We start from the raw sequence: 13,535 nt of genomic DNA on the forward strand, positions 1-13,535 counted from the left end.
TTATCAATGTTGAATATTTATTATTGGTTTTTTAATATTTACAAAATAAAGAAATAAATTTAATAGAACATTTAATAAAAAGTTCGTGACAAAAATTTAATAGATTATTTAAATATTATGTAAGACATCCGTTATTTGTTTTATTGTTTTTTAATGATTCCAAAGAAGTATAACTTCTCACGCGCGTACATAAGTACACGCACCCATTTTTTTATTCAACCATATACATGCATAAATAAACGTTTTTAAAAATAAACAATTTTTATTCTAATTTCATGAAAAACACAATTAATTATAATGAGAAATGTATAATTATTTAATATAATTTAAGATACTTAATAAGGGTAACGTCGAATTCGATATTTTCCGCCATTAACATTTGTATTACAAAAATTTTTATTGTTAAAATGACCAATTATTGTTCAGTATATTTATTATTAAGATTTTCACAATAAATTCGAAGATTTAAAATGACTGTGCGCTTTAATTACTTATCTATATTATAATATTAGACAAACTCTATTTATTGTTGGCAATAATTAGTAAAAAATTATAACAAACTGAATATAAAACCTGAAAATAAATTGAAATACTAACAATTACAATAAAACGATAGAATAATTGCTTGAAAAGAATAACACAAACGTTTGCCGGGAATTGAACCCAGTTTGCGTATTTGTCAAGCAAAAATAATCCGTACGTGCTGTTGAACAATTGAGTGTAATGGAATCAGAGGTATCTGATAAACTGCGCTTGGGGAAAACCGGTTCAACCAGAGAAATTGAGGACAGAATAAAAAACAATTAATCAAAGGTCTTTAATTTATTATTGTTTTTGGAGGGTGAAAATAATTTTTTTAGGCGCTAATTAATTATTGAGCAATATTTGTTATTGTTACGAGAGTTAGCATGAAAATACTTTAGGTGCCGGCTAGTGTGCTTGACACACTCGTGGCGGCGCCACCGCTTGACACATTTCCCATCATGCATTGCAGGATTGGAACACCTTCCTATATATTATCTTAATCCACGGTAGAACCTTCACCTTGATAACGGACCACGAAACACTAAAGTGGATCAAAAACGTGAGAGAACCGACTTCTCTTTTAATGCACTGGAGACTCAAATTGAAGGAATATTGGTACATCACAAAACTTGAAAAAGGAATAGCGAACTCCAACGCAGACGCGCTTTCCAAAAATCCACCTGTCGACTCTTTCAAAATTCTGCCTATTACCTCAAAATGGGCACAAGTCGATACGGAATGCTCATCTACTGACGCCAACGAGCACGCCAAAGTAGCTCACTAACACCCAACACGTGCTTACCAACCAGATACGCTATCTTCGTACACCGACGCTCACAAACGCATGATACATATGGACTGGAGTAGTATAACAAGGGGGGTTCTGGATATAAACACCTTCTTTACCGACCAAGCCGACCAATCCTCCTATACGTGCATCCCAGACGAAAACCCTTGAAAGTTACCCGCACTCTCGTAAGATAAAACGTGCTCTGCCGACCTTTCGTCGGTAAGAAAATCTCGCAAATGACCATGATCGTCGGTAAAAAATCCTCCGAATGACCACGATTGTCGGTAAAAATCCTCCAAATGACCATGATCGTCGGTGGAAAATGTCTAAAATTGCCGTGGTGTTACCTCTTGTGGGATAAATTGTGCTCTTTGTCGGTAATGAAAATCATGCTCATCGAGCGGGATCGATAACTGCATTACCGAGCGCGCTCCGTGGATCCTCAGGCGTTTGAGTGGACCCCGTGGATCCCTGAACGTTCGACCGAGAATCCTGGCGTGTGTCAGGTTTTGAGAGCTTCCAGAAGGTTCGAGAAGATTCTCACGGCCTTGAACGAATCTGGACTGACAAACGATTCGTCCAACGTGTTTCGACTCGACGGTGAGCGGCATGCGGTCAGAGGATTTTGGTGCGACGTTGAATTCTAGAAGACCCGCTCTGGCCTTGAACGAATTTGAGACAAACAATGCTCGGAATCGTCCCACGAAAACCATACTTGGAATCGTCCGACAAGTTTCGACTTGACGGCAAGCGGCTTGCCCACAACGGATTGCGATGTGACGTCGAATTCTGGAAGGTTCTGAAATTTGTATGCGGCTGCTTGGACCCTGAACGAACGTAGACTGACAAACAATGCGTTCGACAAGTTTCGACTTGACGGCGAGCATTCCTAGACCGTGAGAAAGAGTTTCTTTGACCCTGAAAGATTCTCGGAATCGTCCGACGAGTTTTGACTTGACGGTGAGCGGCCTGCGGACAACGGATTACGGTGCGAGGTTGAATTCTGGAAGGTTCTGAAATGAAATCTTAACTAGCAGGACAGAGGTTATGGATTAACGGTTGATATTGACGATGCAAAGTATTTTATTGAAAAAAACAACTCAGGATTACAGTTTTACTTCAAATTCATAATGCTGATATATGGGTGTTCTTACTTAACAGTATCGTACCCATGCTTTAGGCAATGAGAATGAATAACCGTTCGAGTAGATACCGATTGTCTTTTGTGTTTGAGTAGGAAATTTTGCAGTAACAATACGTTTTGAGCTGCACAGTTTGGACGTAATATAGCGTGATGAGTACAGTTTGAATTCGTATACGACATTTTATTCAATTTCTGCAACGACGGACAACCCAAATCCATCAAATCAACGACTTTAACTTCTTCAACCAGAATTTTCTGCAGCCGACTTTTCTTCTCCAAACCTTTTACGTAAACTGTTGAAGCATCACGCAGCGACATACATTCGATGGTGAAGTCGAGCTTCTCAAAAGGTAAATCACCACCTTCCCAGGATAGTCCATGATCATACCGTGACAGCCACAAATTTTCGCTGTTGAATGGAGCAAGTCAATAATTCCAATCGTACGGAGGTTCGAAGAGAAAAATTGACGGGTTGGTATCTTCGTCGAGTGACACAACTGCCAACTCTTTTGGTGTAAAACCAGGACCCGGTCTTCTGAATCCTTGTACGTCGACTATGAACTCCATCGTGAAAAATGCTGTATCGATTGTCCCAACGTTCAAGGTTTTTATACCAATTTCCTCAACCCACCACTCAGCGGGTTATATTCAGTTATACGATCATGTAAAATCAAGCAGTGGGCAGATGTACCAGAAGGAAAGTTATTTTCAGCCTCGAAAGTAGATATGCAAGGGGGGTTCTGCGTAGAAACACCTTCTTCACCGACCAAGCCGACCAGTCCGCCTATATAGCCAATAGTTTGCCCCAGGCGAAAAATAATATTTTCCACGTACTTCGAATATATAACCAGGTGACGTAACCATGTGACGTTACCGGCTGATGTGCCCACGGCGGCCATTTTGAAAATATCGGTCATTTCGACGGCGGTCATTTTGATGGCGACCATTTTGATTTTTTTGATGGCGGCAATTTTGATATATAGCCAATAGTTTGCCCCAGGCAAAAAATAATATTTTCCACGTACTTCGAATACATTCTTTTACGTTAATCGACCGGATGGCGACATCGCAATTAGATTTCGCGCTAATAGTTTGCCTCAGGCGAAAAATAATATTTTCCACGTACTTCGAATACATTCTTTGACGTTAATCGACCGGATGGTGACATCGCAATTAGATAGACAGGGAATGCCGATGACGATCCGTAAACTTTCACGCTAATAGTTTACCCCTGAAGCGAAAATTTTACATTCGAAAAATATTGTTACAAAGGGTGAAATCACCCGTTTTGCCCCCTCTTCAATGATCTAGTAGTCAGCATAGATAAAAGACGTTTATAAACCTCTTATGTCTTTAAAAAAGAATAAGGTTGCTGCGCCAACCGACATTATTGCGAAAACAGTCTTGTTTCAGACTTTAAACGAGAAACACATATTACGCATTAAAAGCTTTTCACAACATTTTAATTTCGCCTTTGATTTTGGCTTGTTATTCACGCTCTTGATTTCTTTGACGTAATAAGTAAACTCGCGGATCCATATTTTATTAACGTAACGTCAAGAACGTTACATTTGGTGTCAGAAGCGGGATCTTGAGTTTCTTTTTAATTAAGTCGATTCAGTGTGTGTAATAAACAATGAGCAGTAGTCGTATGACGCGCTCACGTCGAAGGGAAAGTGGAGAAGAATCTTCTCTCATGGAAAATCCGAGGGTACCAGAAGAAATTTTATCACCTTCAGTAGACCCTCTTTTAACTCCTTCGGCGGTCTCTCAACTTGATCTACTGAAGATCTTGACATAACAACAAGAAGCGGCAAGACAACAACAAGAAGCTGCTGCTCAACAACAGCAACAACTAATCCAGCTGCTTCAAGAACAACAAGAACAACGGAGGCGAGAAGGGGAGGCTCGAGAGCGTTCAGAAACTAATCTTCAAGACCTTCTTCGGACGACTGTGGTGGCCCTTCAATCCGTTCATCAAATGAGTGGCACTGGAGGACAGGCTGTTACACCACAAGGTTCTAGAGTTGCTACTCCTGTTCCCTCTCCTGTTCCCTCGCCTGTTCCTGTTCCCGTTGTTCAAGAGATCAGACATCCAGGACAAATTCAGGATGTTCAAGATTCGAGGTCTGTGCCTTTTACTAGGGGAGTAGTTGAATCCCCAGTTTGTAGAAACAGAGTAAATAATGAGGTTGATTTTTCCGAGCCTTTGTCTCAGGTTCAGCCTTAATACTCTCATTTGAGTCAATTGAATAATTCGAGACTTCCTGGGGTTACTTCTCAGATTTATGAGAAACCCTTTTGTCCTTTGAAGCCGCCAATTTTTGACGGAAAGATTCCATGGGCAGAGTAGGAACGTCAATTTAACACTATTGCAAAGCATAATCAGTGGGACTCCGCCATGAGGGCCCACAGCCTTGCCTCTTGTCTTCGGACGCCGGCTCTGAATGTTTTAACGGCATTGTCTGAAGAAGAAATTTCTGATTATGAGAAACTTAACTCTGCACTAAAGTTGAGATACGGAAATGACCACTTGACGAAACTGTACACGGCTCAATTACAGACTAGGAGACAAGGACGAGACGATGACCTCGCGTCTCTTAGCCAGGATATAGAACGGCTTTCACGTGTGGCATTGCCAGATCACGAGCCGTCTCGTAATTTATTAGCGACTCAAGCCTTTTTAAATGCAATTAGTGATCCAGAAATCAAAATGGCCGTTGGAACATCGGGCCTCACTTCTCTGAGGGAGGCTACGGCCAAAGCCCTCGAGGTGAAGGCAATGAGGAAACAATATTTTGGGCTGAACAAGCTTCGTCGGATTGAGGTGTCCGAAAACACCTCAGAAAGACGAAGTTTTGAACACTCGAAGGAATCAAAACCTCAAAATTATAGAAATAAAAATAACAATAGTAATTTTAAACCAAGAAATCGAGGTTCTTTTCAAAACCAGAAAAACAAGCGTGTAATTAAGAACGCGGTCATGACGAGTCAAACCGGCTTGATCTGTAAATTTTGTAAAAAAATGGGCCACGACGCCAATCATTGTTTTCTAATTAAAAAAATTAGTAGAGAACCGATGCAAGGCTCGAATTCAAACTCTTATAACTGGCGTAAGAAAAATATTGAAATAGGGGAAGCAAATCCTCAGTCGAGTTCTTCAACAGGAACTCACTCAAAAAACTAATTCCAGATGATTTGTCGGGGCGAAAATCGTCGCAGATTGTTAGGAGTGAAAGCCCTCTTGGAGAACAGTTTTTAATTAGAAGTCTACGACAGTCTGGTCTTTACGCGCGCGGTACTGTAAATGGCGTCGATTGTCTATGGGTAATAGACACGGGCGCAGAAGTAACCGTAGTTCGATCGGATCTCTTTAAATCCGATGACCAGATTGTTCCCTCTTTTTCTCTGCGAACAGCCACTGGAGAGATGACCCCGGTTTTGAGACAGGTTACTGTCCAAATTAACCTTTTTGGGTGTATCGACTCTCCGCATAAGGTTTTTATAGCAGGTATAGAGGATGAAGGTATTTTGGGAATAGACTTTCTTACAGCTCATAACTGTGTTATCTCGACTGAGAGAAATTCACTAGCTTCAAACAATCGCGAAATAACTCTTTGTACAAATAGAAATGGAATTTATTGAACTCCTCCTAGAATTCGAGAAATAGAACTTTCGGAGGAAGATTTGCAACATTTTCCTTCACATTTACAGAGCCTTGTTGAGAAATCTTCGATTTCGTTAAATTCAGCTCAGGTAGAATCGTTTAAATCTCTTCTGCTGGAATTTATAGATTCTTTCGCCAAAGATAATGATGATAAGGGCCAAAGTACTTCTGTCAAGCACAAGATCGATGTCGGAGAGAGTTCGCCGATAAAACAAGCTCCTCGAAGACTCGCTCTCAACGCCCGAGAAGAGGTGAAGAAGCTTGTGGAAGACATGTTAAAGAACGATGTGATTGAACCATCGTCTAGTCCCTGGGCCTCACCAATCGTCCTTGTTAACAAAAAGGACGGATCCAAACGATTTTGTATCGATTACAGGAAGCTGAACGATATAACGAAGAAAGATTCTTACCCTCCACCCAGAATCGACGAGACACTCGACCTGATAGCTGGTGCAACTTGGTTCAGCACCATAGATCTTCAGAGCGGATACTGGCAGGTCGAAATGGATCTTCTAGATAAAGAAAAAACAGCTTTTGTTACGGGTTTAGGAGGATTATGGCATTTCAAGGTTATGCCGTTTGGTTTGAGCAATGCCCCAGCTACCTTTGAACGAATGATGGAGGCTGTTCTCCATGGGCTCACTGGCAAAATATGCCTCGTTTATTTAGACGATATAATCGTTTTTGGCAGGAACTTTGAAGAAGAAGTTCAAAATCTCAGACAAGTTTTCGCTAGGCTGAACTAAGCAGGTCTGAAAATGAGCCCGAAAAAAATGCCATCTGTTCCAGAAAGAAGTAGGCTTCCTCGGACATATCGTTTCAGCACAAGGTGTGAAGACCGACCCATCTAAAATAGAGAAGGTTTCTTCTTGGCCGACACCTAAGAATGAAGAACAAATTCAAAGCTTTTTAGGCCTTTGTACGTATTACAGAAGATTTGTAAAAGGTTTCGCTAGTATAGCTAAACCTCTCCATCACTTGACCGGAATCAAGATTCCTTTTGACTGGACCCCGGAATGCGAAGAGGCTTTCAAGAAATTAAAGGAAAATCTTATTTCTTCGCCGATTTTAGCTTATCCAGAGGTCGAAATTCCTTTTATTTTAGATACGGATGCATCTCTTTCAGGAATAGGCGGGGTTCTGTCACAAATTCAGGGAGGTCAAGAGAGAGTGATAAGCTATTTCAGCAGAGTTTTGAGTAAAACCGAGAGGAATTATTGTGTCACTCGTAGAGAGCTTTGAGCTGTCGTTAAGACCGTAGTATATTTTCATCATTATTTGTACGGCAGGAGATTTTTGATACGTACAGATCATGCTTCTCTCAGGTGGCTACTTTCGTTCAAATCTCCTGAAGGTCAGGTAGCTAGATGGTTAGAAAGGCTCGGTCAGTACGATTTTGATATTCGTCATCGAGCAGGAATTCATCATGGAAACGCCGATGCTCTCTCTCGAAGACCCTGCGAGGAAATGCCAGAGTGTAAACAATGTGCACGATTAGAGAAAAATCGTGACCCCTCTCTTAAAATACGGAAGATTTCTTTCGAAAATAACCAGGAGGAATGGTGGAAATCGCAACAAGAGGACGACACTTTGAATCAAGTGAAGTCTTGGAAAGAAGCAGAAACTCGCCCAGACTGGCAGGATATATCTTTAGCTGAACCAGATTTGAAAATTTATTGGGCTCAATGGGACTCTATCCTTACAATTGATAGAATTTTATACCGAAAATGGGAATCTGCAGACTTGAAAGAAATCAGGTGGCAACTTTTGGTTCCCAGGACACGAGTTCCGGAAATTCTTGCTCTTTATCATGATTCTCCTGCAGGCGGACACTTCGCCTCAAATAAAACTCTGGGCAGAATTCGCAACTTCTACTTTTGGCCCCGTTGCCGGATGGACGTTGAAGATTGGTGTCGAAGATGTCGAATCTGCACGGCAAAGAAAGGACCTCGAGCGAAGGGACAAAGCTCTCTTTAAATTTACAACGTGGGAGCTCCATCAGAAAGGATAGCGATGGACATTCTCGGACCTCTCCCGATAACCCATTCTGGAAATAAATATGCTTTGGTTATTGCCGATTATTTTACTAAGTGGCCTGAAGTGGTTCCTCTCGCTGATCAAGAAGCCTCCACTGTAGCACAGGCATTCGTTAAAGAGTTTATTCGTAGACACGGAGTTCCTCTAGAACTTTATACTGATCAAGGCCGAAATTTTGAGTCAACCTTAATGAAAGAGGTTACTCAGATTTTAGGGGTTTGAAAAACTCGTACAACTCCTTTGCATCCGCAATCTGACGGCATGATAGAGCGTCTGAATCGGACTTTGTTACAGTATTTGTCGTCCTTCGTAGAGCAGAATCAGAGAGACTGGGACTCCTGGATCCCTTTCTTCCTCTTATCTTACAGATCTGCGATTCATGAGACAACGAAGCAGACGCCAGCCCTCATGCTTACTGGACGAAATCTTCGACTTCCGTCAGATTTAGAGAAAGGCCCTGTTCCTGTGCAAAGACAGCATCAAACAGATTATGCCTTTTTATTACAACAATGTTTAGAAGAAATTCATCACTTTGCTAGGAATAGAATTTCTATGGCTTGAGATAAATTGAAAACTCGTCATGATATTCGAGCCAGAGATTTAAAATTTAATCCTGGAGATTCTGTCTGGCTCTTTCAACCTCGAAGACAGAAAGGACGATGTCCGAAGCTACAAAGAAATTGGGAAGGCTCTTACTTAGTGGTTAACCGGATAAATAATGTTGTTTATAGAATCCGAAGATCTTCTCATTCGCGTCAGAAAGTGGTTCACTTGGATCGTCTTGCTCCTTTTGAAGAGGATCAACCTGGAACAATCTCTCCAAGACCAGGGACATCCTTCGAGGTTAGATCTTCAAACGAACACCCTTGACGACTGTGATCGATTTGGCCTTCTTTACAGTCGGTTATCGATTGGGAGAAGAATTTACCTTTCGGAATTCATTTGAGTAAAACTCGACCGCTTACGATTATTATTGAAGGAAATATCGGATGCGGAAAAACAACTTTCACCAAGAGGTTTTTAGCAGATCGCCAGGTCTGTACACTTTTAGAACCTCTTGAGGAATATCGAGATGTAGCTGGAATTAATCTTCTAGATTTGATGTATCAAGACCCAGATCGTTATTGCTATTATTTTCAGCATTTCGCTCAAATGGTTATGTTAGATAGACATCTGCAGACGACTTCATTACCTGTAAAGGTGATGGAAAGATCGATATACAGTAGCAATTGTTTTGTAGAAGCTCGTCGAAGGTTAGGTAATTTTCGCGACATCGAATCTTATTTATTGACGAAAAATTTTGATCTTCTCATTCGCTCGTCTGAGCTCAGAGTAGATTTGATTGTTTATTTGCGAGTTTCCCCAGAAACTTCTTTTGCTCGAGTTAGTTCCCGTTCTCGTGAGGAAGAATCGAGTATTTCTTCAGAGCTACTCAGAACTATTCATGAGGTTCATGAAGATTGGCTAGTAAAACAAACCTTTTCTTCTTTGTCGGCTCCTGTTTTGGTTATCAATGCAGAATCCACAGCCGACCAAGTTTATTCTAGTTTCTGTCTTGCAATGACACACGGACAAAGTTAAACCTTTGAATTTAATACTGAAAGAATTTTATTCTTGAAAAAAAAAAAAAATTTTTGTTAACAAAAAAACTATATTAACTAAAACTCAATTTTTGAAATTAAATTTCATTAAAGGGAAATAACGAGCAATATTTAAAATTTTCTTCAATTCTTCCTTTACATCGTCACATCCCTCGCATTCCTCTGCCTTTTTCACTATGTCGTAAAGAGTTTGTTTGCACAAGCGACATAGCGCTTTTTCTTTGAAGAAGGTCAAATGAAGGGAGACTTCGTGTTGAAGAAATTCGGGTTTAGAGCTAAAGAAATGATTGAAACAAAAATTATTTTCTTATAATTTATTTGTGTTACTCGATATGATGTACTCACTGTGAGTCAAAGCAGCTTTGACATAGGTAGCCGCTTTTCCCTTTTTCAGAAACTGCGTTTAGTTGACCGCAGGACGTTTCTCTCCACAGAGAGTTAAAATAATTAAAAGTTTCCATTTCGCTGAGTTCTCCTGCATTCTCGTGAAGGAATGCTTTGGCCAACATTGCCGCATTTATGTAGGTGTGCTCTTTTGTATCCATTTTTAGAGTCGGAAAAGAACTGTCTTCAATGACTACTTTTCTTATAATGATTTGTTATTTCTGAGTTGCTGATCAATTTGAAATTTGTTTTCTTCGATTGTTTCTTTCTAGAAACTTCTTCTTTTGAATCAAGTTTTGTGTCGGATAGGCTTTGGATTATTAATGTGAAAAGAGCCACGATTATTTTCGAGGTCGATGAGCGATTGCTTGATTTTTCACATTTTATTAACCTCAAGTGTCAGTTTTTGTGAGTACTTTTTCAGGTTACTTGACACAGCCTTTTCCCATCCAATCTTTCTCCGATTCCTGAAGATGACTGGTGGTCTTATTTTGAAGAAGGACGCAGAAATGATTCGGATAAGATCGTTTCTTTTCTTTTGAATACATATTTCATTCACTTTATTCAAGTATTCTCCCAAATTCACTTAGTGAATTTGAATTGTTATACCACCACTCACATTTGTCCTCCAAACTCTAGGGTGTGCTGTCTGTGGAGAAGCCTTGGATTCAGTCACCCATTCCTTTTCCCTGTTTCCTGTGCCGGTTCTCAGAGGGAATCAGTTTTATGTTGCCTAGGAACGAGAGTTCTTCCATGTATCGTTTCCCGCCTCGTCGTACATCTGTGTTTGTTTCACCGCACTATTTTCCCTGAAGAGGAATGGATTTTCTTTTCGACGGCGATCCGGATGATTTTGTCGTCTTTAAATTCATGAAGTCACATGACACTAGATAACACTTACCTTTGTAAAAACAAGGCACATAAATTTTTGGAATTATTTAACGCTCAACTATCTGCTCAAGGTTTTCTTTGGTTTACCTTGAGACTGTGGGCAAATGCCAGATAGTCAAAAAGGGAGTTTTCAAATTTTTAGAGCCACAGCTCCAACTCACCTTTGAGCACTGACTACTAGAATAGTTTTATAATTGTTTTACCTTTCCCGAGTCGGGACGACTCTTTTCCTCGGGGGGGAGTAGTGTTACGAAGGGTAAAATCACCCGTTTTGCCCCCTCTTTAATGATCTAGTAGTCAGCATAGATTAAAGACGTTTATAAACCTCTTATGTCTTCAAAAAAGAATAAGGTTGCTGCGCCAACCGACATTATTGCGAAAACAGTCTTGTTTCAGACTTTAAACGAGAAACACATATTACGCATTAAAAGCTTTTCACAACATTTTAATTTCGCCTTTGATTTTGGCTTGTTATTCACGCTCTTGATTTCTTTGACTTAATAAGTAAACTCGCGGATCCATATTTTATTAACGTAACGTCAAGAACGTTACAATATTAATAGAATTGATTGTATCGGAATCGTCCGACGGTGAGCGGCATGCGGTCAAAGGATTTCGGTGCGACGTTGAATTTGAGACAAACCATTCTCGGAATCGTCCGACGAAAACAATACTCGGAATCGTTCGACGAGTTTCGACTTGACGGCGAGCGGCCTGCGGACAACGGATTGCGGTGCGACGTTGAATTCTGGAAGGTTCTGACGTACAATCGATGACACATCATTTCGGTAGCTTCTAGAAGTGTCTCAAGGAATACGGATATAAAAAGCTGAAATTCAGGCCCGAAAGACAGTCTTGCACCTTCAGCTCTCATGAAGAGAACTCCAAGTAAAGCAGAACTAAAACAGCGAATCGATCTGTTCTTAAAAAATATTCACGACTTGAAAACCATTGTGAACCAGAAGTCAGAACTAAACACAGTGACAAAAAAGTTTGCAAATCTAAATTTATCAAAAAAACACGTAACTGTTGAACATTAAAAAAAATGGATTTCACAAAACTGAACAAAGTGGCAAGCATGACCGAATTCCTACCGACAAAGAAATTGACCGATCTAGAAATTTTCAAAATCTACAAAGTCACCAATATTCGACGAGTTCAAACGAGGTTTGGACAGCGTATCGTCACAGATCTGAACGACGAATTCAGCATATTCTTACCGGCACGGATTGTGCGAATGCTCAACGAGGACGAGACTCATTACCAGAAATTGATGCAGACGACGGAGGAGGAGCGGCTGCTCTTGCAATATCTGGGCGGCCAGTATGGGCAAATCGAGTTCAAAGATGCGTCGGCTCTCGCCTAATTTGTACACCGTACCAGGACAACGTGTACAGCGTCTCCTTCTTACACCACTGTTCCAATTATATTGTAACGTTTTAGGCGTTACGTTAATAAAATATGGATCCGCGAGTTTACTTATTATCACATCAAAAGAAATCAAGAGCGTGAATAAAATATCGTGATAAATGCTTTTAATGCAAGATACGTGTTTCTCGTTTAAAGTCTGAAACAAGACTGTTTTTACAATAATATCGGTTGGCGCAGCAACCTTATTCTTTTTAAAGACATGAGAGGTTTATAAACGTCTTTTATCTATGCTGACTACTAGATCATTAAAGAGGGGGCAAAACGGGTGATTTCACCCTTTGTAACAATATATATATTGTGACGTGGATTTTTCTGCACCTCGGTCACTCGGAGAAAATGACCGAGAACTTACCGCGTGCACAATAATTTGGCGTCCACGATGCCCCCTAAACCTGCAATAAGACCGCGAAATTTATTGGGCGCCTGGCGTGGTCAACACGCCTCGAAATCGGTAATACGATATACCGCAACCATATGCGCGGTAGCTCAGTACCGCGGAGAGGGGAGGGGTAATCTTTGGGTAGAGAGAGATACGCCACACGTACGTTAACAAGTTATTTCACAAAGCAGCGAGAAAGTTAAACAGTATATTTCAAAATAGTGATAATACAAAAAAAAATTGAAAATAATAACAATACTGCGGACGCTTGTCCTCGCGATCCCAAACGCAAGCGCTTAGCTTACAAAAAAAAAGGAACGAGCAAACAAAATAATCAATCAAGAAGAAAAAAAAAAAGAGAAAACAAAAATTTTAAGGGATCCCGAAGACCTCTACGGCCTACGTGCGCTAGTCACTATACTACTCGTGACCGCTAATTCACACACTAAAAGAAACCAAAAGCAAAATCGGACGCGACGCGCTGCTCGCGATCGTCCTCTACAAAACGGCGCTAATCGCCAACTTAATACTAACTGATTATGCCAAAAAAAAAACTAAACTGAGGCGAGGCTCGTCGCGGCACCCTCCCTCCTTTAGGACCGCAAATTTTTATTAGCGCGCACCCGAGCTTCACTTTCTCTGCGATGGCGGGACGCAGTCGCGAATTCGAATGCTCCCCGTGAGAC

Source organism: Neodiprion pinetum, chromosome 1 (assembly GCF_021155775.2).
Source record: "Neodiprion pinetum isolate iyNeoPine1 chromosome 1, iyNeoPine1.2, whole genome shotgun sequence".
Taxonomy (NCBI): Eukaryota; Metazoa; Arthropoda; class Insecta; order Hymenoptera; family Diprionidae; genus Neodiprion; species Neodiprion pinetum.